Source organism: Cervus elaphus, chromosome 27, assembly GCF_910594005.1.
Source record: "Cervus elaphus chromosome 27, mCerEla1.1, whole genome shotgun sequence".
Classification (NCBI taxonomy): Eukaryota; Metazoa; Chordata; class Mammalia; order Artiodactyla; family Cervidae; genus Cervus; species Cervus elaphus.
This window is the reverse complement of record NC_057841.1, coordinates 47,682,959-47,708,246: the sequence shown is the minus strand read 5'-3', so window position 1 is coordinate 47,708,246 and position 25,288 is coordinate 47,682,959. Positions and strand designations below refer to the sequence as shown.

Here is a 25,288-nt window from a genome sequence, read left to right as displayed (position 1 = left end):
AATTAGGTGACAGCATGCCCTTTGGACATTATTAAATATATCACAATTATCACAGGTAGTGTATTCTATGTGCATACAAGTCCCTTCAGGATAGTGCATATTCTCAACCCCAACCAAAAAAAGAGAGAGAGAGAGAGAGAATTATTAACACCCACTCTTCAAGTGCCATAAAACCAAATCTCAGATTGTGGCGCTAAATATTTGTGGCTCTGGCATCTATACAGGCTGGTTGGAGAATTCGTTCACTATGGTATTTCACACACTCATTCTCTCAGGTGAAATACTGTGGGCAAAACTGCATAATTTATCAGGCTTGTACGGCAAGGCTGAATAATTAGATCCTCTCCTTGTACAAGGCTACATTTTATGATGATCTTTTCAATGCTGTAATCTAAATTGAGGTTGGAGTTGAGGCATGGAGGGGGGTTGAAAGTAAAGTAATTGGGAGATGCTCTACATGAATTAACAGCTATACTATTATGTCATCAAAAGTAGGATTCTATTCTTAAAGGCTTTCAAATCATCTGTATTATTAGGTAACAAGTACCTCAAATGTTCTAATAGCAAGAACATGATTATACATATCTATCTATCTATCTATATCTATATATATATAATGTTGCATTTTTATTTTGGTGAGTGGAGAGGAAAAGAAAAAGAAAGTTAGAAGCCAGTAATGTCCTCCATGAACAGGTAGAAAAGAGTTTCCAAATGTTGGCAAGAGATGACAAAGTAAGAAAAAAAGATCTGCCTTACCTCACAGTTCCTCTTGAGCCTTGAAACGATGGTTTAGGGAAAAGTAGCCAGTGTCACCAAAGAGACAGTTTGGAACAAGAATTTGAGATCCTTCTCAGGTGATCAAGGCAAAGAAGGCTGCGAACATGGAGGACACACGATGTCCAGGTGTTTGCTAAACTGGCTCGCTCTGTCCTTCCTCACTGTACCAGCAACTGAGCCCTAAAGTGGGTCCGTCATTCTAGGAGGCTTGCTTTTAAAATGCCTCCCCTTAGACTGCTTTCCTTAGCATCCCGTTCTCCTTCAGTGATCAAGTGGCGCATGAGGATAGGGTTGTTTTCCCACTGGAGATTTGCTTCTTATTAAGTAGTCAGACAACCCATCTCAGGGGCCCAAGAAAGAACCATTGGAAGATAATTCTTCCTGTAGCCACTCTGGTTCTGCTTGGCTGCCTCTCTGCCACATTGTTTCCTCCTTTTTTTTCCTTTGCACATTACCGAGAGGTTAAATTTTTACAAATCTTATAAGACATTTTTGTCTTTGAGCAGATGGAAGATAAGGAGGGCTCATACACCTGGCCCTCTCAGGATGGAAAACTCCATTTGAGAAACTAATTTGCCATCTTAAAGGCTGATCCATGAGCATACCTGGCCGTGAAATTCAGGTGGGAGAATCAAGTTCAAAGAAAAGGTCATGAGAAACCCTTCCCATGAGATCTGGTCCCTTTCTCTTTGACAGCAGACCAAAGTCATATTCCTTCACTGTGTCTTTTTTCTGAACTGAAGCAACTTAACGACTCAAGTGCCTAGACTCCAGTTTTCATCACCCTCATTTCATTCTCCTCCTCTTTATTATCATGATCACAGAAAGAAACAAAGGTAATTTTTATCCCTTAACATTGAGTAGAATAATTTGCCTTAAGCATAGGGTAAAAACTAAGGCTCACTTGTATTCTCTGTTTCCTTTGAACATCACATAATTGGTCCCTAGATTTCCCTGAAATCTTAGATTTTATTCTGAAAACCTTACATTAGCTATGACTTTATCCTAAGGATCAACTCTCTTTAAGCCTCAATATCTATCCCTTGCTTTTAGAAATGAAACTGTTTTTCCAAAGGCTCAGCATGCTGTCCTTTGGGCTTTTGCCATATCTTAGCAACCACTCTGTTGGGGAACCTTACAAACAAAACTAGGCTTTGGAGTCTGGGCACATATAAAAAGATATGTTGCAATAATAAACATTTTAGTTTCTTTGTTTAAACCAGCAATACCAGCTTTTAGTCACTGCTGAGGTCTTGCCCTTTGTTCTGATTAAAGAAAAGAGATTCTTTAAATTTAGTGTATTTCCAGGTTAATTTGCTCTTGCATTTAAGAAATCTCTACATGATAGTTCAATATTAGATCCACATTTAGAAGAGATGTATGGTCTCAACTGGCAATTACAGATGAAGTTTTTTGTTATCTTTAAGGAATTTCTTAATTTTCTTCAGAAATTATACATCCCCATTTTGAAAATCATTTCTTTCAAAGAAATCTAATGGCTTTATGAGGCCATTCATTTTAATCTCAGCATTCCTGCCAGACTGACAGAGGGAAAAGTATCAAATATTTTATAAGTGGATGAAAGAAGAAAACAATGTCTAGTCATGTTAGATTCAATGCAACATTTTCTTTTAGTCAATAATCCCCTTACTAAAGGGAACCAGGGCCCCTTGGAGATGTGGCCGATTCTAGAATTGGGGCAGGAAATATACAAGACAAGCCTAGAGAATTTCACAGCTTTTAAAAATAGAAGGAAAATGAAGACTTGATGAAACTGGTAGACACAAAAACTTATAGAGCCCTTCTTGCATTTGTTGTCTCTCAAATGTTTTAGCTCAAAATAATCAATATGCCCAAGTGGCATATTCTGAAGTGGCATGTTCTGAACCCTTTCATACTTAGTAAGTATTTGCTGACTGCAAATCAAAAAAATTATCATTTTGAAGTGTCATCTTCTCTTATTCTATGCGACAGCAACAAACCGTTTCTTGATCAGATTGTGATGTGCAACCAAATGTGGATTTCAAATAACAACTGGCAATGACCAACTCAGTGGCTGGACTGAGAAGAAGCTCCAAAGCATTTCCCAAAGCCCAACTTCCACCAAAAAAGGTCATGGTCGTTGTTTGGTGGTCTGCTTCTGGTCTGGTCAACCACAGCTTTCTGAATCCCAGTGAAACCATTACATCTGAAAGTAGCTCAGTAAATCAATGAGATGCTCAGAAAACTGCAACACCTACAGCCAGAACTGGTCAACAGAAAGGGCCCAGTTCTCCACAACAATGCCCAATCACACATCACACATGAAGGCTTCAAAAGTTGAACAAATTAGGCTGCGAAGTTTTGCCTCATCCACCATACTCACCTGACCTCTCATCAACTACCACTTCTTCAATATCTTGACAACTTTTTGCAGGGAAAATGCTTCCACAACCAGAAGTAGTCAGAAAAAACTTTCCAAGAGTTCCTCTAATCCTGAAACAAAGGTTTTTATGCTACAGGAATAAACTGACTTATTAATATTTCTCTTTGGCAAAAATGTGTTGAATGTAATGGTTCCTATTTTGATTAATAAAGATGTGTTTGAGCCTAGTTATAATGATTGAAAATTCACAGTCCAAAACTGAAATTACTTTTTCACCAACCTCATAAATGAATGCATAAATGTACGGAATAGACAAATCACCCATGCAGAACAGTTCCACACAACTTATGTGGATACTCAGCCCCTTAGAAGGTAGAACATAACTCTCCACTCTTCAAGTGTGGGCTGCTCATAGTGTATGCCGTCTTGAGGCATGAACAAGGGCTCATGAGTAACATATGAACAAGGTACAAAGAGTACTTTTCCAGTTGATAAATCTTACAAATATTATCTGAGATATCAAAAATGATGTCATCTTGATTTCATGTACACTTGATATAAAGTGATGAGAATGGCACTTTACCTCTGTGATCTTTCTCCAAAAGTGGGACACTCACATTCCCACTCTAATCATGAGAAAAACATCAGACAAATTCCAATTAAGAGACATTCTGCAAAGTTCCTGACCAGTAGCCTTCAAAGATGTCAAGGTCAAAAATGTAAAGTCTGACTTTTTGTCACAGGGAAGAGGAACCTAAGAAGACATGATAAGTAAATGTAATGTGGTGTCCTGGATTGTATCCTAAAGAAAAAAAGTCAAAACTAAGGAAGTCTGAATACAAGTATAATGATGGATCAATATTGGTTCATTAATTGTGACAAATGTACTATACTGGCATTAGATGTTAATGATGGGAGAAATGTGTGTAGGATATATGGGAATTCTACCTTTGCAATTTTTCTATAAATCTAAAACTCATTTAAAAAATAAAAAGCTTATTTATTTTTTAAAAAACATCTACCTACTACTTCCCAGGCAACACCTAGGTGCATGTATAGACTGGTATTCAAAAAATGTTTGCTAAATATATGAAAATAACATTTGTCCCTAGTCTCCATAAATTTACCATAGCACATCAACTTCCATCCAAGAGTTCTTTTATTTAATTAACTTTGAGGATGGTATTCAAATATGAAAAAAGGAAATTCTATAGTGGAAAACTCAGAAGTAATTTTTTAGCAATGTATATTGACATTATAATTTCCATCACAATAGAACTTTAAAAATGAAAATATTAATGAGACTAAATGTTTTATTTTCAAAATACTTTCACATGTATTTGCAATGTCAATTCCTTTAATAATAAATTGAAAAAGGCAAGGTAGGCACTACTCTGCATTTTGAACATCAAAAATCTTGAGGTAAAGAGACAGTATATGATGTATTCAAGGTGGAAAAGAGCTTTATAATCTACATATTGGCAATAATTAGGCTGTGAATTGAGCAAGCTGGCTAACTTTTCTGGGGTTAAGTTTCCCTGTTTGAAAAATGAAGGAAATTTCCATGGTAGAGGAAAGTTCCTGTATAATACAACCCCCGTCCAACTCCAAATACATAGGATATAATAAATTTATTTATTTAAAAATAAATACAGAAGTGTATTAAATATTAAGAAAAAAAAGCCAAGGACCAAAAAGGAAAGGAAATTACAGGTATAGGCAGAGGCTGAAGTCTCATGGTCACCAATGGGATGAGACTTGTTGTATGTGGATGATCCACCTAAAGTCCTCAAATGGGAACGTGTGCTCCAGAATGAGCTCAGGCTGTGATAGAAATTGGAATATCCCATCTTGTCTGTCCAGGTGGCTTCTAGAAATATCATCCTTTCCCAAAGCCTGCCGCCAGAGTCAAGTTTCTCATGTGAGCCTGATTTCCAGGCTGTTACTTGGACACACACTGAGAGTGGAGCTCAGACCTCCTGTGGGTCCAGACGGCACGAGAGGCACAGGCTGAGGCCGTCATGAGATGGCTTCCGGAAAAGGGTGCAGGAGGGAATTTTTCAAGAGATGAGTGAAACCAAAAAACTGGGTGGATTCCAATTCTAGGAAAAAGAAATGATGAAAGAAATCTAAAAAGTTCCTTAAAATTCAATATCCTTCAAATTCTCAAAGAAATAAGAGAGGAGAATGGGAAACTCGAGAGTAGGTCCAATACTAGGCTAACACAAGCAAAGAAATTGCAACATGAAAGATAGAATTGAGGAAATTTCCTAGTATGGAAGCAAAGAGATAAAGTGATAGTAAATAAAAGAGAAACCGAGCTGAAGGCTAAGAAGTATCAATATAAACCTAATAAGAATTTCATAAGGAAAATATAAAGAATTAGGGAGAGGGTCTAAAAGAGCTAAATAATGGCTGAAAATTTCCAAAGTTTCCAAAAGAGTCTGTCAATTAGGGAGACCCATGTTGTACGCAGCAAGAGAAATAAAAAATATAGTCCACACATAGGCTGTAAAACCCACGAGAAGAGATAAATTACCTAAAAAGAACAGCATCTGTTTGACAGCTCATTTTTTCATTAATAAAAGAATTCATTCAAAGTGTCATGGGAAAATAATTGTGAATATAGAATGTTATGCCTTCAAGAGTAAATGTGAAATGGAGACATCTTTAGACATTTAAGGACTAAGTTTATTACTACCAGATCCTCACTGCAAGAATTATTAAAGGCTATAATTCATCAAAAAGAATAATAAATTCAGAACTAAGGAGTGGGATTCAAGAAAGTTGGTGAGCAAAAAAGTTGAATACAGTGATGATAAAAACACATAGATGCTTACTGTAAATAATAAAGAAGATAAATTTCTTTTGTGTTTAAAACATGTTGGAATTAAAATTCTAGACATCAACAGTATGAAAACTGGGATTAGGAGCTATGGAACTAAGGAGCATGAGGTACACTAAGATCCTTCATGTATACTTTATTAGAAAATTAGTAATAGAATATGTATGTTGAAAATTTAAAGATAACCACTAAAAGAAAAGAAATAAACTGTGTGCCTTGCCAAATAGTATATGAAGGAAAAGAGCAAAAGAAAGAAAATTATATCAGTCCAATTAAGACTGCTAATAAAGAGGGAGATAGAAGTAAACCTAAAGTAGCATAAAGAGAACACACAATAAGGTAGCAGAAATAAAATCCAAATATATATGGGGAAGCAAGTTTCAGAATAATACTTCGTATATAGCACTGATGCCTATTACATAAAATGTCTAATAACATATATGTAATCAAATCTACAGAATGCTTTAAACAGACAAAGAATCAAACTCATTAAATTCATGATAGTGGTTGTATGTTGGGTGAGGGGTCCCAGAAGACTCACCTTACCTATGATATATTAATTATTTGTATATTAAAAAAGAGATAATGCAAATATTAAATTTCAGGCTTAATTAGAGATGATAGAAACCCAGATATTATTAGATTTTTTTCTTTGTATGCCTTATGTTTTTCTATTTTTTTTAACAAAAAGTGTTTAGACTAGGTTATTCCTTCTTAGTCTAATAATGTGTATATCTCTATATTATCTCACAGCATCCAGTGAGCTAAAGGCAGAATCCAGACTAGCACCAATGTTTCCTAATTTCAAGTCCATGGTTCTTTCTTTTACACCAATATTCTAGATGTTCAGGTTACAATCAATTTTAGCTGCTCCCTCGAGTCCTTAGAGATGACTTTTGAAAGTTCGTACAAGCTTTGGGTTTTCATTACTTTTTCTTCTACTCTCAGTGCTTAGATTGGCACCAATTTACCCTCAAGAGGTTCTTGTGAGCCTTAATTGAAGACCACAAAAGATAGCAAGATCTTTAAGTGAGTAGCTCTGAGTAATTTCCCAAGCAGATCACTCTGCAGAATTTCATTTTCAACATGAATGGTCACACTTCAAGCAATGAATGAGATGCATTGTTCAGGGGAAATGACGCACTCGATTCTGTAGTGCTGCTCAACAGTCCCAGTGCAACTGAGCAGCAGTGCGTCAGCATTTTCGTTACAAACCCATCAGCGGGATGTGAGTGCCAGAGGCTTCTAAAATCAATTTGCTGAGTCACTGCTGAGAAGGACCCACAGGACTGTCACAAACATAAACACCAACCTCTTCAAGGATGTCTTTCTTGACTATACTCGTCCTCACTCTGACCTTTTATGACCTTGAATATTTTCCTTGTGTATGGAGCCTGCTAGCTTGATTATTATTGGTTCATATCCATAGATTCTTACCTCTCTTACTTTTTCCCTACAATTGGAGAAAATTTGGGGGTAGGTGGAAGGTCTTTTGTTTATCATGATTATTATCTGTAGAGAATCAGATTATTGCTGCATGCCAAAGGTTTTAGGAATAGAATAGCTGAATGAGAAAGGTAATCAATAATCTAATATGTGATCAGACACTTAGATATAATGAAAACTCTCTCTTTATGGCACTGGATTCACTCCCAGATTAGAAAATTAGTTGGAGCACATAATAGGCCTTTTTTTCTTTTTTTTTTTTCTGGAGTGGGTACACGGTAGAGAACAAAACCTATGTGAAACATCAAATTCATAAACTAGTATTTTCTGACTCTGGAATGCTCTGCATTTCCTTCTGGGTGTCTAAAGCCACACCATCATTCATCATTAGTAGAACTCTACCAGAGAAGACCTCCCCATTTGCTCATTCCTTCTCTGTTTTCTCTGAACTCCTTTTATATTTATGATCACATACTGTTGAAGCCTAGTTTGAAGGATTTTGAGCATTACCTTGCTAATGTGTGAAATGAGTATGGTAGTCTGAATATTCTTTGGCATTGCCTTTCTTTGGAACTGGAATGAAATCTGACCATTCCAGTCCTCTGGCCACTGCCAAGTCTTCCAAATTTTCTGGTATATAAAGTGCAGCATTTTAACAGCATCATCTTTTAGGATTTGATATAGCTTGGCTGGAATTCCCTCACCTCCACTAGCTTTGTTTGTAGCAATGCTTCCTAAGTCCCACCTGACTTCACACTCCAGGATGTCTTGCTCTAGGTGAGTGACCACACCATCATGGTCATCCATGATGTAGAAAGTCTGTCAATTCCACCTTTACCACATTTTTTGTGTGTGTGCCCAGAAGAATATTATAAAGCTCCTTGTGCTGGAGAACATTTGAATAAATGAACTATTTTCGTGCAAAAAGAAAAAAAAATAGACAACTAACAAAGATCTTCTATATAGCACAGGGAACTCTGCTCAATCTTCTGTACTAAGACATTTTTTGTACAGTTCTTCTTTGTATTCTTGCCACCTCTTGTTAATCTCTTCTGCTTCTGTTAGGTCCTTGCTGTTTCTGTCGTTTATTGTGACCATCTTTGCATGAAATGTTCCCTTGGTACCTCCAATTTTCTTGAAGAGATCGCTAGTCTTTCCTATTCTTTTGTTTTCCTCTATTTCTTTGCATTGTTCACTTAAGATTTTCTTATCTCTCCTTGCTCTTCTTTGGAACTCTGCTTTCAGTTGGATATATCTTTCCCTTTCTCTTTTGCTTTTCACTTCTCTTCTTTTCTCAGCTATTTGTAAGGCCTCCTCAAGACAACCACTTTGCCTCCTTCATTTCTTTTTCTTGTGGATGATTTTGGTCACCACATCCTGTGCATAGTTCTTCAGGCACTCTGTCTACCAGATCTAATCACTTGAAGCATAGCCCTTATTAATAAGTTGTTTTGGTCTGTGATTTATTTAGGGATATTAGTTTTGTTTGCCAAGAAGCTTCTTGTTTCAGGAGCTGAAACACAGATTAAGAACAGTGATGACAACTTATGAGGCACTAGAGAATTAACCACACATTTATTTTATATTGGAATATAGTGGACTAACAATATTGTGCTTGATTCAGTTGTCCAGCAGAGTGATTCATTTGTACATATACATATATTGCTATCTATTCTTTTTCAAACTCTATTCCCATTTAGGTTATTACAGAATATTGAGAATTCCCTATGCTGTACAGAAGCTCTTTGTTAGTTATCTATTTTACTTATTTTTATTAAATTTTTGTTTGTATTGCAGTTCAGTTCAGTTCAGTCTATCAGTTGTGTCTGACTCTTTGAGACTCCATGGACTGCAGCACACCAGGCCTCCCTGTCCATCACCAACTCCTGGAGTTTACTCAAACTCATTTCCATTGAGTCGGTGATGCCATCCAACCGTCTCATCCTCTGTCGTCCCCTTCTCCTCCCGCCTTCAAACTTTCCCAGCATCTAGGTCTTTTCCAATAAATCAGTTCTTCGAATCAGGTGGCCAAAGTATTGGAGTTTCAGCTTCAGCATCAGTCCTTTCAATAAATATTCAGGATTGATTTCCTTTAGGATGGACTGGTTGGATCTCCTTGCAGTCCAAGGGACTCTCAAGAGTCTTCTCCAACACCACAGTTCAAAAGCATCAATTCTTTGCTGCTCAGCTTTCTTTATAGTCCAACTCTCACATCCATTCATGACTACTGGAAAACCCATAGCTTTGACTAGATGGACCTTTGTTGGCAAAGTAATGTGTCTATTTTGTAATATGCTGTCTAGGTTGGTCATAACTTTCCTTCCAAGGAGTAAGCGTCTTTTAATTTCATGGCTGCAGTCACTATCTGCAGTGATTTTGGAGCCCCCCAAAATAAAGTCAGTCACTGTTTCCCTATCCACTTGCCATGAAGTGATGGGACCAGATGCCATGATCTTAGTTTTCTAAATGTTGAGTTTTAAGCCAACTTTTTCACTCTCCTCTTTCACTTTCATCAAGAGGTTCTTTAGTTCTTCTTCACTTTCTGCCATAAGGGTAGTGTCATCTGCCTATCTGAGGTTATTGCTATTTCTCCTGGTAATCTTTATTCTAGCTTGTGCTTCATCCAGCCCAGCATTTCTCATGACGTACTCTGCATATAAGTTAAATAAGCAGGGTGACAATATACAGCCTTGACATACTCCTTTTCCTATTTGGACCAGTCTGTTGTTCCATGTCTGGTTCTAACTGTTGCTTCCTGACCTGCATACAGATTTCTCAAGAGGCAGGTCATGTGGTCTGGTATTCCCATCTCTTTAAGGATTTTCTACAGTTTATGGTGATCCACACAGTCAAAGGCTTTGGCATAGTCAATAAAGCAGAAATAAACGTTTTTCTGGAACTCTCTTGCTTTTTCGATGATCCAACACATGTTGGCAATATGATCTCTGGTTTCCCTGCCTTTTCTAAATCCAGCTTGAACATCTGGAAGTTCACAGTTCATGTACTGTTGAAGCCTGGCTTGGAGAATTTTGAGTATTGCTTTATTAGTGTGTGAGATGAGTGTAACTGTACAGTAGGTTGAGCCTTCTTTGGCATTGCCTTTCTTTGGGATTGGAATGAAAACTGACCATTTTTTGTATTGCAGTATAGTTAATTGATGCCTTTGAACTGTGGTCCTGGAGAAGACTATTGAAAGTCCCTTGGAGAGCAAGCAGATCTAATCAGCCAATCTTAAGGGAGATCAACCCTGAATATTCACTGGAAAGACTGATGCTAAAGCTGAAGCTCCAGTATTTCGGTATCTGATGCACACAGATGACTCATTGGAAAAGTCACTGATGCTGGGTAAGACTGAGGGCAGAAGGAGAAGAGAACATCAGAGGATAAGATGGCTGAATGGCATCACCAATACAATGACCATGAACTTGGGAAAACTCTGGGAGATGGTGAGGGACAGGGAAGCCTGGTGTGCTACAGTCCATGGGGTTACAGAGTCTGACACCCCTGGGTGAATGAACAACAACATAGTCAATTAACAATGTTGTGATAGTTTCAGGTGGGCAGCAAAGGGATTCAGCCATACATATACGTATATGCCTTCTCCCCCAAACTCCCTCCCATCTACACTTCTACCTAACATTGAGCAGAGTACCCTATGTTATACAGTATGTCCTTGTTGGTTATCCATTTTAAATATAACAGGGTGTCCCTGTCCATCCCAAACTTCATAAATGTCCCTTCCCTCCCTTCTTCCCATGGAAACCATACGTTTGTTCTCTAAGTCTATGAGTCTGTTTCTGTTTTGTAAATAAGTTCATTTGCATCATGTCTTTTGATTGCCGGGTGGTAAATCATATGGCATGCACTCCTCTGTTGGGAGAAGATATCAGCTCCACTCCTCTGGATCAGGCCCAGTGAGTTGGGGCACAGAGCACCCTCAGGTTATCTATATTCATGTTTCTCCACTGTTCTGCAAAAGTAGCAGTTTGTTTTAAGAGATATTGCTCAAAATTACCTTAAGGTTGACAAACTCAAAGTAGATTCTGACTTAGAGGGAGAATCTAAAGGACTATTAGCAACAGCTCTAAAACCTTCCCTTACTGAGTAGTGTCTCCTGCACTTCAGAGAATTGCAGCTTTAGAGAGTGAAGGTCCTTTAGTTCAGGAGCTTCAAAGTTCTTTTAACTGTTACAAAATCTGTAAGAAGACTTCCATCTTACATTGCAAAATAGTGTATACATGTGATTCAGTGACAGAGGAAGAGAATGAGAATGAAACACAAATTTCTGGAAACGCTGACTACAGTAGGTGGATCAATTGATACTACATACTCTATTGTATCTTATTGTATCCTATCATGTTAGTCTACTCCATTACAATTCAGTTTTAATGTTGAATTTGTGTCTCAAATATAGAAATTACTTTCTCCACAGAACAAATAAGAATTTCTTATTCCCATTTCATTCAGTACCTGAGTCAATCTTTTTCGTGACCCTCTCTCTGATCAATAAGAAGTTCCTTGGAATATTTGATAGGATCCTCTCTCTCCGTAATTTCTGTGCTCCAATGTGCTTTGGAGCTTTTCCGGTTGTCCTGGATTGTGGCGACAGCCACAGTCCCTGCTCACTGTGAACAGTTGCAGCTGGACGTCTCCCCTCGGGGCTTTCTGAGAGGCCACGGATGGCTCCCCCTCAATAAACCCCACCTCCTCTTCCCATCCCCAGTCTCAACTAGAAAAGAACCACTTAAAATAGTATCAGAAACATAAAATATTGGGGAAATTTTGACAAAATGTGTGCAAAATTTACACACTAAAAACTATTAAAGATTCCTGAAAGAAATTTTAAAAGGTCTAAATAAATGTGTTCATGGGGTAGCAATTTTCTCAAATTCTCTAGATTCAATGCAATTGCCATCAAAATCTCACTAGGACTTTTGTAGAAATTGGCAAACTGATTCTAAAATTCCTATGGCAATACAGAGAACCTACAAGAACCAGGACAACTTTGAAAAAGAACGAAATTGGATGGCTAACACTACCTGATTTTAAGACTTATTATAAAGCTATAGTGATTAAAACAATGTGCTATTGGCATAAAGATAGATACATATACTGATGAATAGAAAAGAGTCCAGAAATAAATTGCCACATATATGGGCAACTTATTTTCTTCAAAGTTACAAAATTCAATATAGAAAGAATCTTTCCTACAAAAGGTGCTGGAACAATTGGATATACATATGCATAAAAAAGTGAACTTGAATATATACTTACATCATTTGCAAATATTAATTCAAAATAAATCATAGACTAAATGTAAACCCTAAAAGAATAAAATGTCTAGAAAAAAACTGGAAATTTATGTTCCTGAGTTAGGAAAAATTTTTTTAGGTATGACATAAAAACATGATGCATAAAAAGAAGAAATTAATAAATTGGGCTTTCTCAAAATTAAAATTTTTGCAAAAGACACTGTTAAGAAAACGGTAAGAGAATTGTTTAACTGAAAAAAATCAACAAAACAATACATTTCTATTTTACTTACTTTTTGAGAGGCCCACAAATAGGTTACAACTTATTTGAAAACACAAGTCCCTGACAGGGTCTAAATATTGACAAATTATACATCCAGTAAAGGACTTTTATCCAGAATATATAAAGAACTCTCAAAATGTGATAATAAGAAAACAAACAACCCAATAAAAATGAGTGAAACATCTCAACAAACTTTTGACCAAGAAGATTAAACATTTTAAAATAAACATATGAAAAGAGACCCTTTAGGGAAAGAAAAATAAAAACCACATTTGGATGCCACTATACACTCTTAGAAAAACTAAAACTTAAAATCCAGTATTGACAGATGTGAAAGATCTAGAAGTTGTCTATATTCCTATATGGATGGAAAATGATGCACGCACTTTCGAAGAGTTTAGTGTTTCTTAGAAAATTAAACACCACCTACTATATGATCCAACCATCCCAATCCTAACTATTCACTCAAGGGAAATAAAAAGCATAAAAGTATATGTTTATAGCAAAGATTAGTACATGGGTGCTCAAAGCAGCTTCTGTCAACAGGAAAAATAGGTAAGTAGATTGTGCCATAGCCATACAATGCCATAGAAAGGAATAGATTTCTGAGACATACAACAACATAGATGAATTTTGAAATAATTATGTGAAGTACGTTAAAGGATCTAGACCAAAAAAAAAGAGTGCATACACTATAATCACATTTACAAAAATAATGGTTGGTTTAGTCACTAAGTTGTGTCCAACTCTTGCGATCCCATGGACTGTAGCCCGCCAGGCTCTTCTGTCCATGAGATTCTCCAGGCAAGAATACTGGAATAATAGGATATAGAAAGAAATGCATGGTGACAGAAAGAAGGTCACTGATTGCCTGAGGATAGGGTGAGGGAAGAAATGACCATGGGAGAGACAGATTGCAAGGGAGCACCAGAAAACTTTTGGGGGTGATGAATACCTTTACTATCTTGATATTGGTGATCACTTAAATACATACATATGTGAAAACATATCAAATTACATTCTTTAAATATGGTTAATTCAATAAAACTAAAAAATGTTTTGAATATATGTCTGATACCACATCTTCAAGTATGCTAAGAAAAAAGAAAGAGAAAAAAACTGTACTAGTATACATTTCACTAATCAAAAGTGAAAAAATAATTCTAGGATTAGCACAAGCTGTCCCCTACTTACCTTGCAGGAAGGAGGGTTTCAGAGATGCATAGTTGAAAGCCGAGACTGGAAAAATACAAAGTCATAGCATAGGGATGGATGCCCCCAGTGAACTGGAACTCCTCAATAGACAAGCTTTATCTGTACACACAGATCATAATTCCTCCTTTCGTGCTCTGCCTTCTTCCCATGACAGTCTATCAAGTGCACCAAAGCAGCTGTCCTCACTCCTCTTAGGTCTCCTTTTATCCAGAATAAATACCCCCAGTTTCCCCAGAGGCAAGATATGGTTTCCAGATCTGTTCATGGGTTTTTCCATCTTGTTTTTCCCAATTACTACCTAAATTAACTCCCTGGATGGGCAGATTCCACGTGTATGCTTGAAACTCCCAGGTCTCATGCCACTAATATGAACAGGTTCCTGGACTTTCAGTGTTGAGAAGGAAGGTGTTTGGACAAAGTCCTGGAGTTTCACCCTAAAGGACCTGGTTCATGGAGACAAAGGAGGACCCTGACTGAGGTCCCTAAGAAATAGCCGGGCCTGAACATGAGGACCAGATTATGTCATTTAATTCAGTACTTAAAGTATATCCAATTCCCTTGGGGATACGACTTAGAATTTGTCCTACTAGCCAAGGTATTTTAAAACAAGTGTGAAAATGAGTGTATACGTTTGTATAAATTCCTCCTTAGGCATTCTGATTCTTCCAGGGCTCTTGGAAAGGACAACAGGTCAAGAGATACCTTACATTGCATCATATCTTTCTGATTCAGCTCTGAGATTCCTTAATTCATATGCTTCCATTTTATTTTTCCTCTCACACAACACATCTTTACCTCATGCAAAATATGAGTGAGACTATGGATCAGGCACCAAGAGTGGGGTGACAGACAGCAACAGCTTTGAGCATGACTCCAAACAGGTCACAGCCTCTACCCACACAAGGAACTTGGTCTGCTGGGGAAAAGGATTGGGATCAGACCAGGAATCTGGTTAGAATGTGCCTTAAAAAGACATAATCCAAGAGGAGGGAGACTCAGAGGAGATGGAGCTGCCTGCCAGTCGGGAGAGAAGGCACTGCTCTCCTGTCTCCTCATTAAGCTATAAGCCCCTTAGCACAAGGAGGATGCTCTATTTCTTTATACCTTGTCAGTGATAGCCAAAGTGTCCTACCTGGAGAGAGGGAAAGTGAAAGTCACTCAGTCATGTCCGACTTTTGCAACCCTATGGTCTATACAGTCCATGGAATTCTCCAGGCCAGAATACTGGAGTGGGTAGCCTATCCCTTCTCCAGTGGATCTTCCCAACCCAGGAATCGAACCCTGGTCTCCTGCATTGCAGGTGGATTCTTTACCAACTGAGCTATCAGTGGGGAATGAGGGACTCACTCAAAGTGGAGCTTCCCTTGTGGCTCAGCTGATAAAGAATCCGCCTGCAATGTAGAAGACCCCAGTTCGATTCCTGGGTAGAGAAGATCCACTGGAAAAGGGATAGGCTACCCACTCCAGTATTGTTGGGCTTCCCTTGTGGCTCAGCTGGTAAGGAATCTGCCTGCAATGTGGGAGACCTGCGTTCGATCCCTGGGTTGGGAAGATCCCCTGGAGAAGGGAAAGGCTACCCACTCCAGTATTCTGGCCTGGAGAATTCCATGGGGTCCCAAAGAGTCGGACACAACTGAGCAATGCCACACGAAGTAGCAGAAAGTGCACCTTGTTGTAATCCTGGCCCTGCAGTTCTGAGCTTGGAGGACTTGGGAAAATTAGTTACTACTTCTGAATGTGACTTTCATTGTATCTGAAAGTTGAATAATAAGAATACCTTCATATCTTGGTTGAAAAATTAGGTGATACACTGAGGGTTGTGTGAAAGTGTCTCTTAGTAGATGCTTTTTATACAAGCTGGGCTGGCAGGATGTACTTCCTTTGTGCCACAGAATTGGTAGGAAGATGTCTGGTTCTCACTGAGCTGCAAGCAATGGGAAGACATTGGCCCCGGAGGAACAAAGATATGAATTCTGGTGAACTTCATGACACTGCCACAGCCCATCTTTATCACAAATTGGGAGTTAAACCAGTTGACCAACTTGGTCATTGATTCAGTGCAGAAATTCCAAAGGGAGTAACCTGAAATGTTGATTCCCAAACCCAAGTGTTTATGCTAATAAGCTGAGGCAGCTGGTAAAAATGCAGACTATTAAACCCACCCAGAATTTCTGTTCCATTCAGCCTGGGAGTAGGGACAAGGAAATTATGTTTTTAATTGTCTCCTTCAGGAGTTTATAGTACCATTTGGAAACTTGTACCATTTGAAGCTTGAGGTCTGTTTCAACACAAAGTGCCAATGCTCATTTGTCTGTCTTGCAAAAATGGATTTGCAAACTTTTCTAGTTTGATTTCCTGCTTCCTGAAGCAACATCTAAAGAAAGAGTTTGCAGAGAAATTGTTGTATAAACAAGAATAATGTTTAGCCTGCTGAAGAAAGGTCAACAAATGGTTGCCAGGCAACTATACAAGCCACTTTGTGTGCAAATAATGCTGTTAAACAGAAAATCTGCTCATTATAAATTATTCTTATAACACCTGAAAAGGTTTTCCTGATTTTCAAATTCATATTATAAACCTGAGCTCTGCTCCCGACCCAGGCATCATCTGCATCCTGGGGAAACAGTGCCCTCACCTCAGCCTTCGTGCTTTTGGAGTGTTTTCCTGAGCCAGGAGATGACACTCCTCAGAGGGCTGAGAAACAGGGCTCACCTAAATATGAACGAAGGGGCGGCACTGCCAGCGCACATGCGCACTCTTGGCTTTCCGTTTACTTGTTAAGAGTTGCGCCTTCACCTCCGTTCTCACCACTCTAAGCCAAGGCCTTGAGCCCTCCACACCTAGATTAATGGCTTCATTAATGACAATTGGCACTTCTTTTTTTCTGCTGTCATCTTCTTTACTTATTAAATTTTATTTTGTAATGGTAAGAACACAAGTGCGACCCTCTGAACAAAGCTTCTCAGTGTAGACTACATGATTGTTGACTATCGGGGCAAGGTTGTACCCAGATCTCTAGTTTATTCATCTTGCTTCACTGAGACTGTATGCCTGTTGATTAGTAACTCCCCACTTCCCCCCTCCCTTGGGTCTCTGGGAACCACCATTTCACTGTTTGATTCTATGAATTTGACTCTTTCAAATACCACATATAGGTGGAATCATGCTATATCTCTTTCTGTGCCTGGCTTATTTAACTTAAATTGAAAGGCTGTTATCTCTTAATGGGGCAATTACTGAGGACCAGGCATGGCTTAAGCATTTCGTGTGTTTTTATCTTGACATCTACTTGAAGTATACCTTCCTTGCAGGTGTAGGAAGTCAAATTCAGAGAGGTTACTTTACAAGGCCAGTGTCTCACGGCTAGTAAAACAACTGAGGTGTGAGTATAAGACCTGGGTCTCAATCATACTGCTCTAATGCCTCATACCTACAATAACCTCAGTTTATCTATTGATGACAGTTTCTCCACAGGCTAAATTCTCTTGCATTTGACTTGCAGACTTATTTTCTATCAACAAGAAAGACAACACTTACTGGCACATAAATAGTGTGCCAGGATTGTTTCCAAGGGCTTTTATGCATTATTTCATTCAACTCTCACAAGAACACTATGAGGCAGGTTGTATTATTAGTTTTATTCCATCTAAAAAGAAACTGAGCCTGAGAGCTTTGCTCAGAGTTACAGTATTCATAATTGTTAAGTCTAGCTTTGAATTCAAGTCATTCTACTACAGAGCACAAGCTCATAACCTTTAAGCATACTTCTGTAATATTTTTCAGTATTTTTTTATCACAGAGCACATCTAGCTTAATCTGCTTATCAGTTCCTTATGTAAATCATCTGTTTCTGCCTCAGAACGATGGGTTGGCTTTTGCCCTGGAAACTGAGTCACAAACTCACATCCTAAGAGAAAACACATAACTGCCTTGTTTGGAACAGAGTTCAAACTAGAAAATCATCCAATAGGAGGCCTGGAGGAAGAGGTATCTCTACTTTTAGTCACTCTTTGCTGTGCTGTGTGCTCAGTCACTCAGTCATGTCTGACTCTTTGCAACGCTATGGACCATAGCCTGTAGGCTCCTCTGTTCATGGGATTTTCCTTCAAGAATACAATGTGTTGCCATTTTCTTCTCCATTCAAATAGCTCATTCCTCATTTCCCTTGCCTTTGCTTTGCCATCTGACACAGTGTAGTGTCCTGAACTCTCAGTTGTCAAAATGACTTTGATTCCTGGCTCTTATTTGATCTCTATACTTTGGGAACTCCCCAGGTCTGATTAGTCCCACACTCTATCCTAGGCAGGATTGGCAGGGGAAGGAAGGGATGTTTCAAGGCATGGTGACAAGGCATTTCCTTACTGTGGGGCCAAGCAGTCAGGAAGGCTCTAGAACAAAGACTCTAAGTCAAATTCTAGGCAATTCTTAGGAGCAGAAAATTTGGGGAGGAGATGAAAGTAAAGATGTTATAGTAGGAGGGATTTGTATCTAGAAGGCCCTATGATAGATGTACTAGTCCAGGGCCTGTGACAAGAAGCTGGAATACAGGGACAAAGGCAGGTAGTTCTAGGAACATACTAGATTACAGTCCTAGAGGACCCCAGCTTGCAGATAAGTTATCAAAGCAGAGATTTAGACATAAGAGGAAAAGATGATAACACAGTTACTAGACATAGGATATAATTTGGATCAGTATCAGTGACCAGTATGAATTAGTGGCAATCATCATTGAGCAAATACCCAAAGATTCTGTAAATTCTTGCCTGTGGGCATTGTCAGAATGGGAAGCAGGGGATCAAGGCAAGATATAAGACTACTTTTGGTTGCCTGCTATGTTTTACCTTTGTTATACCTCCTTCAGACTATATCCTTGGTCTACCAACAGTGGTTCCATCTTCTATCATCTTCAACAATTTACATCTGTTCTATAAGGACCTCTAGATTGTAGCAATACCCAAATATTTAATTTCTAGTAACCTCTAACTTATACCCTCCTAACTTGGAAGACTGATGTCTCCAGGATATGTATGTATCCTATAAACTTTTGACATAAGTCTCACATGTCAAAGGAAACTGCTCTGAAGATTCACTTGGCATAAGAAGAAATGAGCCTGGATTGCCATTGCACAGCTCTGTCCTTGATGAGCTGGGAGATAACCCTATCAGCAGAGACCGGGCACTTTCTACAGTAGCCACAGATACCCTCAAGTCTCAATGCAACGTAGAAAAACAGGAGCCTACTCTGTCTCATAGGCCCTTTGGGAAATTTTACTGACTTTATAATACTTGCTGGCATGAAATGATTCAAACTTGACTCAAAAGGATATATAATACTGTCACAAAAATAAACATTTTTCACAAAATTAAAACCTTCTTGTCACCAGAAATAATAATAATAATAATGTTTTACCAGAAGTAGAGATTGGGGAAGGAGAGTAGTTATCAGAAAATATGGAAGGAGGGATTTGGAAATGCTAGTTTTGTCCTGAGTCATTGATGTTTTTCTGTGGCAGCATCATCAGGTGACCTCATTTTCTTTGGGGCACTTTGCAGCCACCCATTAATGCCAGAAACATACTAGTTGATCTAGGGATCTCCCAATGCCCCATTGCTTAGACCTACCCAGCCCCAAGTAAGCAACAGTACTGTTTTATCCTAAGAATATCCTAGGGAATGTAAATCTCAGTTTGCAACTTTAGATCTCAAAATAAATATCATTATTGTTTCACAACTTAATTTAACTCCAGTTGTGAATCCCATTCTTTTGGGGTTGGTAGAAGACACTTAACCTTATTCTGTTTAACATTCCTTCCATTCCTTTTTTCAAGATTATATTTAAATTTGGGTTGCATGTCTATTTAAACTTTGAGGTTGTCTGTCTACCCAGTCACCACAGAACCATTCTAAATTTCCTCTAGTCCTCGATTATTGGTTCATATAGGTCATGGCTTAGGCTTTTCATGTTTCTGCCACAGTTACCAAAGTAGACTAAAACATTTTAAGATAAAAGAGAATGAGGGACTTTCCTGGTGATCCAGTGGCTAGGACTCCCTTCTCTCAGTGCAGCAGGCCCAGGTTCCTTGAGCAGGGAACAAGATCCCACATGCCACAACTAAGAGTTCCCATAATGCAACTAGACCCAGCACAGCCAAATAAATGAATAAATAAATATGTTTTTAAAGAGAAAGGAATGGAGAATGTTCCTGGATGATGAGCTAACTTCTGGAGTAATCTATGTTCTTTAAAACAACAATTCTTTGGTACAACAGCCTAATAAGTGCTGTAGTGGGCAATAATAGTTTGTGAAAACTCTCTAAAAGCTTCTCACAAGTGACTATAGAGGATTGTCCCAGCAAAGAAAGTGACTGGGAATCCATTCACATCAAGGAACCTCTAGGTTTAAGAAGGCAGAGTCCTGGGGTTATGTGGAGAACTGATGGAGCCATGAGAGAATATTTTCAGAGAATATTTACCATGAGAACCTGGTAGAATTCCTGGCTGGAAAGGTCATAAAAGTATGAGGGCTTTCCCCATAACTGGAGCCCTCGGGAGTTTTTTATTCCCACACTAGTTCACACTCAGCCTTCAACAGTTCATCCAAATTACCATGTAAGCAGTCTTACTAATTTATGGGTCTCATGGCTTCCTATTCCAGGAAAGCAGTTCTCAACTGTAACACTTGAGATATGACTGTCTTTCCAGATTCTGAGGTGGCAATTTACCCTGCAATTTTCAGGTCTCTGATGGGTTCAAGAAAAGCCCTTTATATTCAGTTTGTCTACCCTTTCTTGTATTAAGGGGAAAAGTGATTCATTCCAGCTTCTTTACATATAGGAGCTGAAACTGAAAGTCTCTAATGGTTTTCACCTATATTTTCTTCTGTAAGTTTTGTGATTTTAGACTTTATATTTGTCTGGATCCATTACCTTAATTTTTGTAGCTCAGAATTCCAAAGTGTTGATTGAAGATATGTTTTTCTTTATTTCCTTTTAAAAATATGTAAATCTAATTGTCCCAGTGCTATAATTGAAAAATGATCTTTTTTTTTTTCCATTTAGTTGTCTTTGCATCTCTATCCAAAATAAGTATTCCATATACAAGTGGGTCTCTCTCTGCTTCTGTTGGCCTTGTGTGTCTCTTAAAACCAAAACCATATAGTCTAGATTAATATAGATTTAAAATAAGTATTGAAATCAGGTGGTGTTAGTCTGCCAAAAATTTTCTTTTTCAAAGTGCTTTGCATTTTCTTAGATGTTTTAGAAGCCTCTTGCCAATTCCTACCAAAAAAAAAAAAAAAAGACTGCTGGTATTTTGATTGGAATTGTGTTAAATTTAGAAGTCAATATGAAAATAATTGACATCTTAACAATACTGAATCTTCTGGCATATTAACAATGCATATTGTTCCATTTATTTAGACCTTTATTTTCTCACAGAAATGATTTGCAATTTTCTGTGTATTGGTCTTCCACTTTTTGGGAATCAGATTACTGCTTAACTATTTTTATGGTATTATAAATGACATTATTTTTTAAACCTAAGTTTCTGACTGTTGCTTGTGTATATAAATACAACTGATTTTTGTATATTGACTTTTTACTCTACCACCTTGGTAAATTTACTTATTGATTCTAATAATTTTGTGTAAATCATCACATTTTTACACAAATGATTCTATTTTATGCAAATAATGATAGTTTTATGTCATCCTTTCTAATTCAGATGTATTTTTTTCTTGCTATATTTCACTGACTAGAATCTCTAGCATAATGTCAAAGTGATGATAATGGATGGTCTCAGCTATATATTTACTAGATACATATTTGTAGATTCCCTTTATCAAGTTGAGGACAAGTCCTTCTATTAATTCTAATCTTGGGGCAAAGGCCAGTTATTCTTATATTAGTATCCTCTGAGGTAACCATGTCTATGCAGATTCTGACCAACCTCATATGGCTACAAATCTGACAGTTTTGCACTGTGTACATCTCATTTTCCTTATGCTCCAAGTCTTCCGTCTTAGTGTTGAAGCACAGATGACTTGGGACATGCTGGATAACACATGTGTACAACCTGGAAGTTCAGAGGAATTTTCCCTATGTTGGGTAATCCTTTGACTCTTGAGAAAAGTGGCAGATGAATTCTTCTCTTGCCTTCTGTCTGGAAGGCCATTCCTGAGATATAAATGTTTCTGTAACCTCTTAGTGGGTCAAGCAAATGATAAAGTCAAGCCATCTGTGAGGCTTGATACCAGACAGAAGTTAATTTGACAATTGACTCTCCCTCCATTGTTGCCTCACTTTAATTTTCCCTCACTCCCGCTTCTCCTGAGTTATGCTTTCTAATATAATGGTAGCAAATAGCCTTTGCTCTCTGGGGGATTCAAGCTAAGAAGGCTTACAGACGTGAAATGTTGAACTACTCTGTTCATCTTGCTAACACAAGAGGAGTTTGTTGAAGGATGTAGCCAACAAAGGTGGTGAAGATATACTAATCATAAAGAAAAGGAGCTGGGCTCACTGGACTATGTCAATGCTCTGCAATGTGCTCTCTCTGGATTCCACTCATGAAGCAATAAAATTTCTTATTATCTAAGCTAATTAAGTAATTGTATATGCTGTTAATTTCAGTTGAAAGTACACTACTTATGCCTTGTTTCATGTTTCAGTCATTATTTGTGATTTCTCCTATTACTTTTAATTCCACAACGGGAAATAATTGTGGGTTTAAATAAATATCTACCTTTTTTCCTTTAATTTATAACACTGAAAAAATAAACTGCTTCATTTATGTAGACTGTTTTGTTTGTATCCAAATCAGCACATCAAAGGGAGCAGTGAGATAGCAGGTAAGATTATTTTAACTGCTGAGGGTCTTTAGGACTCATTAAGAGATCTTTAAGAAGAGAGCTGCCTTCACTGGGAAGCTTTATAGCTTCCACAAAACTGATAAGCTTTCCAAAAGGCTGAGCCAATGCATGAGAAGCAACAAGAAAGTGAATGGTATGCCTGGATTTAAGGCACTGAAAGACTACACCCCAACCTAATTTGGTGAGAACATACTGGGGGCAGCCATCTTAAACATTACCCTCATAATCACTTTGGACTTATGAACAAGTGAACCTATGAGCAATATTTCTAAATCTAACTGCTCATAATTTTAATCTATACTGGTCTCTGGTTTTGGCTTTTATACTGTTCTAATTGCCAGTCTGTCAAGTCTAACACCAATACCATCCTGTTACAATTATTCCCTCATAATGTTAATTTTAAAAATTCCTGGAAGTGGTGTTGAGGAATTGCCAACAGGGCAGCCACAGCCCTGACTGCAGCATGGGAGACACAGCCTCTCTGAACCTCTCAACTTTCCATGACCATGAACAGAGACCTGTAGGAGCAGCCATGATGGTGGAGTAGAGAGAGCTGAACTCACTTCCTCTTATCACACACCCAAATCACAACTATCTAAGGAACAACCATTGATGAAAAAGACTGAAATCTATCAGAAAAATTCTACAACTAAAGACATAAAGAAGGAACCATAGCAAGATGGGTCGAAGAGGCAGACTCACAATATAATTAAATGCAATGCCTCCTGGGTATTGCAGACTGGACAGCAATTATACTGCAGAGTTTTTCCCACAGAAATGAGAGTTCTGAATCCCATATCAGGCTCCCCAGCCAGGGGATCAGGCACCAGCAAGATAAGTCTGCAGAACATTTGGGTTTGAAGGCCAGTGGGACTTAATTGCAGAAGCCCCATGGGACCAAGGGAAGTGGAGATTTCCCTTTTAATGGCACACACAAAATCTCCCATGAAGCAGGACCCAGGGCAAGAGTAGTAATTTGATTGGAGTCTGGACCAGTCCTACTTGCTTCTCTTGGAGTGTCTCCTGGAGAGGTGGGAGGCTACAGCTCATGCTGGGGACATGGACACTGATGTAAGACATATTTGGGAACATTCAACCCCATGAAGACTGCTGCTAGTATCTGCCATCTTGGCTCATTAACACCAAGACCTGGGCCCAAACAAAAACATGTAGGCACCAGTGCTGGGATATATCAGGCCAAACAATTAACTGGATGGAGATATAAACCTACCCATCAGCAAACAGGCTGCCTAAAGATGTTCTGAGTCCACAGTCACCTCTTCACATTCTCCAAGATATGCTGTGTCAACCAGTGGGCAGAAACAGGCCCTTTCCTCTAGGAAGTCTTCACTAGCCTCTAGACTAACCTCACTCACCAAGGGGTAGACACCAGATGCAAGAAAGTACAATCCTTCAGCCTGCAGATCCAGCACACCAACAGCAGATGAGACCTTACTCTGGGACCATTTGGGCCCTGACCATGCCCACTGGCAGACCAATATAATATTCAGGACACCCCAGACTCCATAGCCAAGTGTGCCAGGAATTCTCTCCTCTCCCAACAATGATCTGAAACAAGCTCTGGGATAGCTGGGCCCTGTAGTTGGAGTCCAAGAGCCATTTCTGTCTGTCAATAGTTTGGCACTGGCCTCAGAATCTAGCTTCACCTGCTAACAGGTGGGCAACAGCCCCAGAGTCTTCAGAACCTCAACTCTGCCTACCAATGGGCCAGCGGTATAGCTCAGGAACCCCTTACAGTTCTGCAACCAGCTACTCCATGACCACGCCCTGATAAAGAGCAGCCAGTAGCATATACACAAGGCAGGGCCTGGCAACCAACCAAATTGCCCATGTAACCATTCCATCACAATGTTAGGATTCATGCAGTCTTGTTAAGGTGAACCCCTAAAGCACTTAGCTTGGGAGACAAGAGGGTAGTGCACTTCTGGGAGGCATAGGATGTCTCCTACATAAGGTCAAGGTCAAGAAATGTACCTAACCTACCACATACGTAAAAGAAAGAATTCAGAGTAATGATCATAAAGATGATCAAAGAACTTGGGGGCAGAATGAATGCGCAGAGAAGTTAGTCTTTATAGACTTTGAAGACTTATAGTCTTTTTTTATTTCAAAAAATTATTTTTATTTAGTTAGTTATTTTTGACTGTGCTGAGTCTTCTTTTCTGTGTGCAGGCTTTCTCTAGCTGCAGCAAGTGGGAGCTACTCGCTAGTTGTG

General features: G+C 38.6%; 1 long non-coding RNA gene across 1 annotated transcript; it reads right to left on the bottom strand.

Annotated features, from left to right (window-relative positions):
* Nucleotides 1-2,981: 2,981 nt before the first annotated feature.
* LOC122684909 lies at nt 2,982-24,841 on the bottom strand. Its single transcript, XR_006338193.1, has 3 exons — nt 24,827-24,841; nt 17,484-17,487; nt 2,982-3,049 (listed from the first exon to the last, which is right to left on the bottom strand). It is a non-coding gene; the product is annotated as an uncharacterized LOC122684909 (long non-coding RNA).
* Between the last annotated feature and the right edge of the window lie 447 nt (nt 24,842-25,288).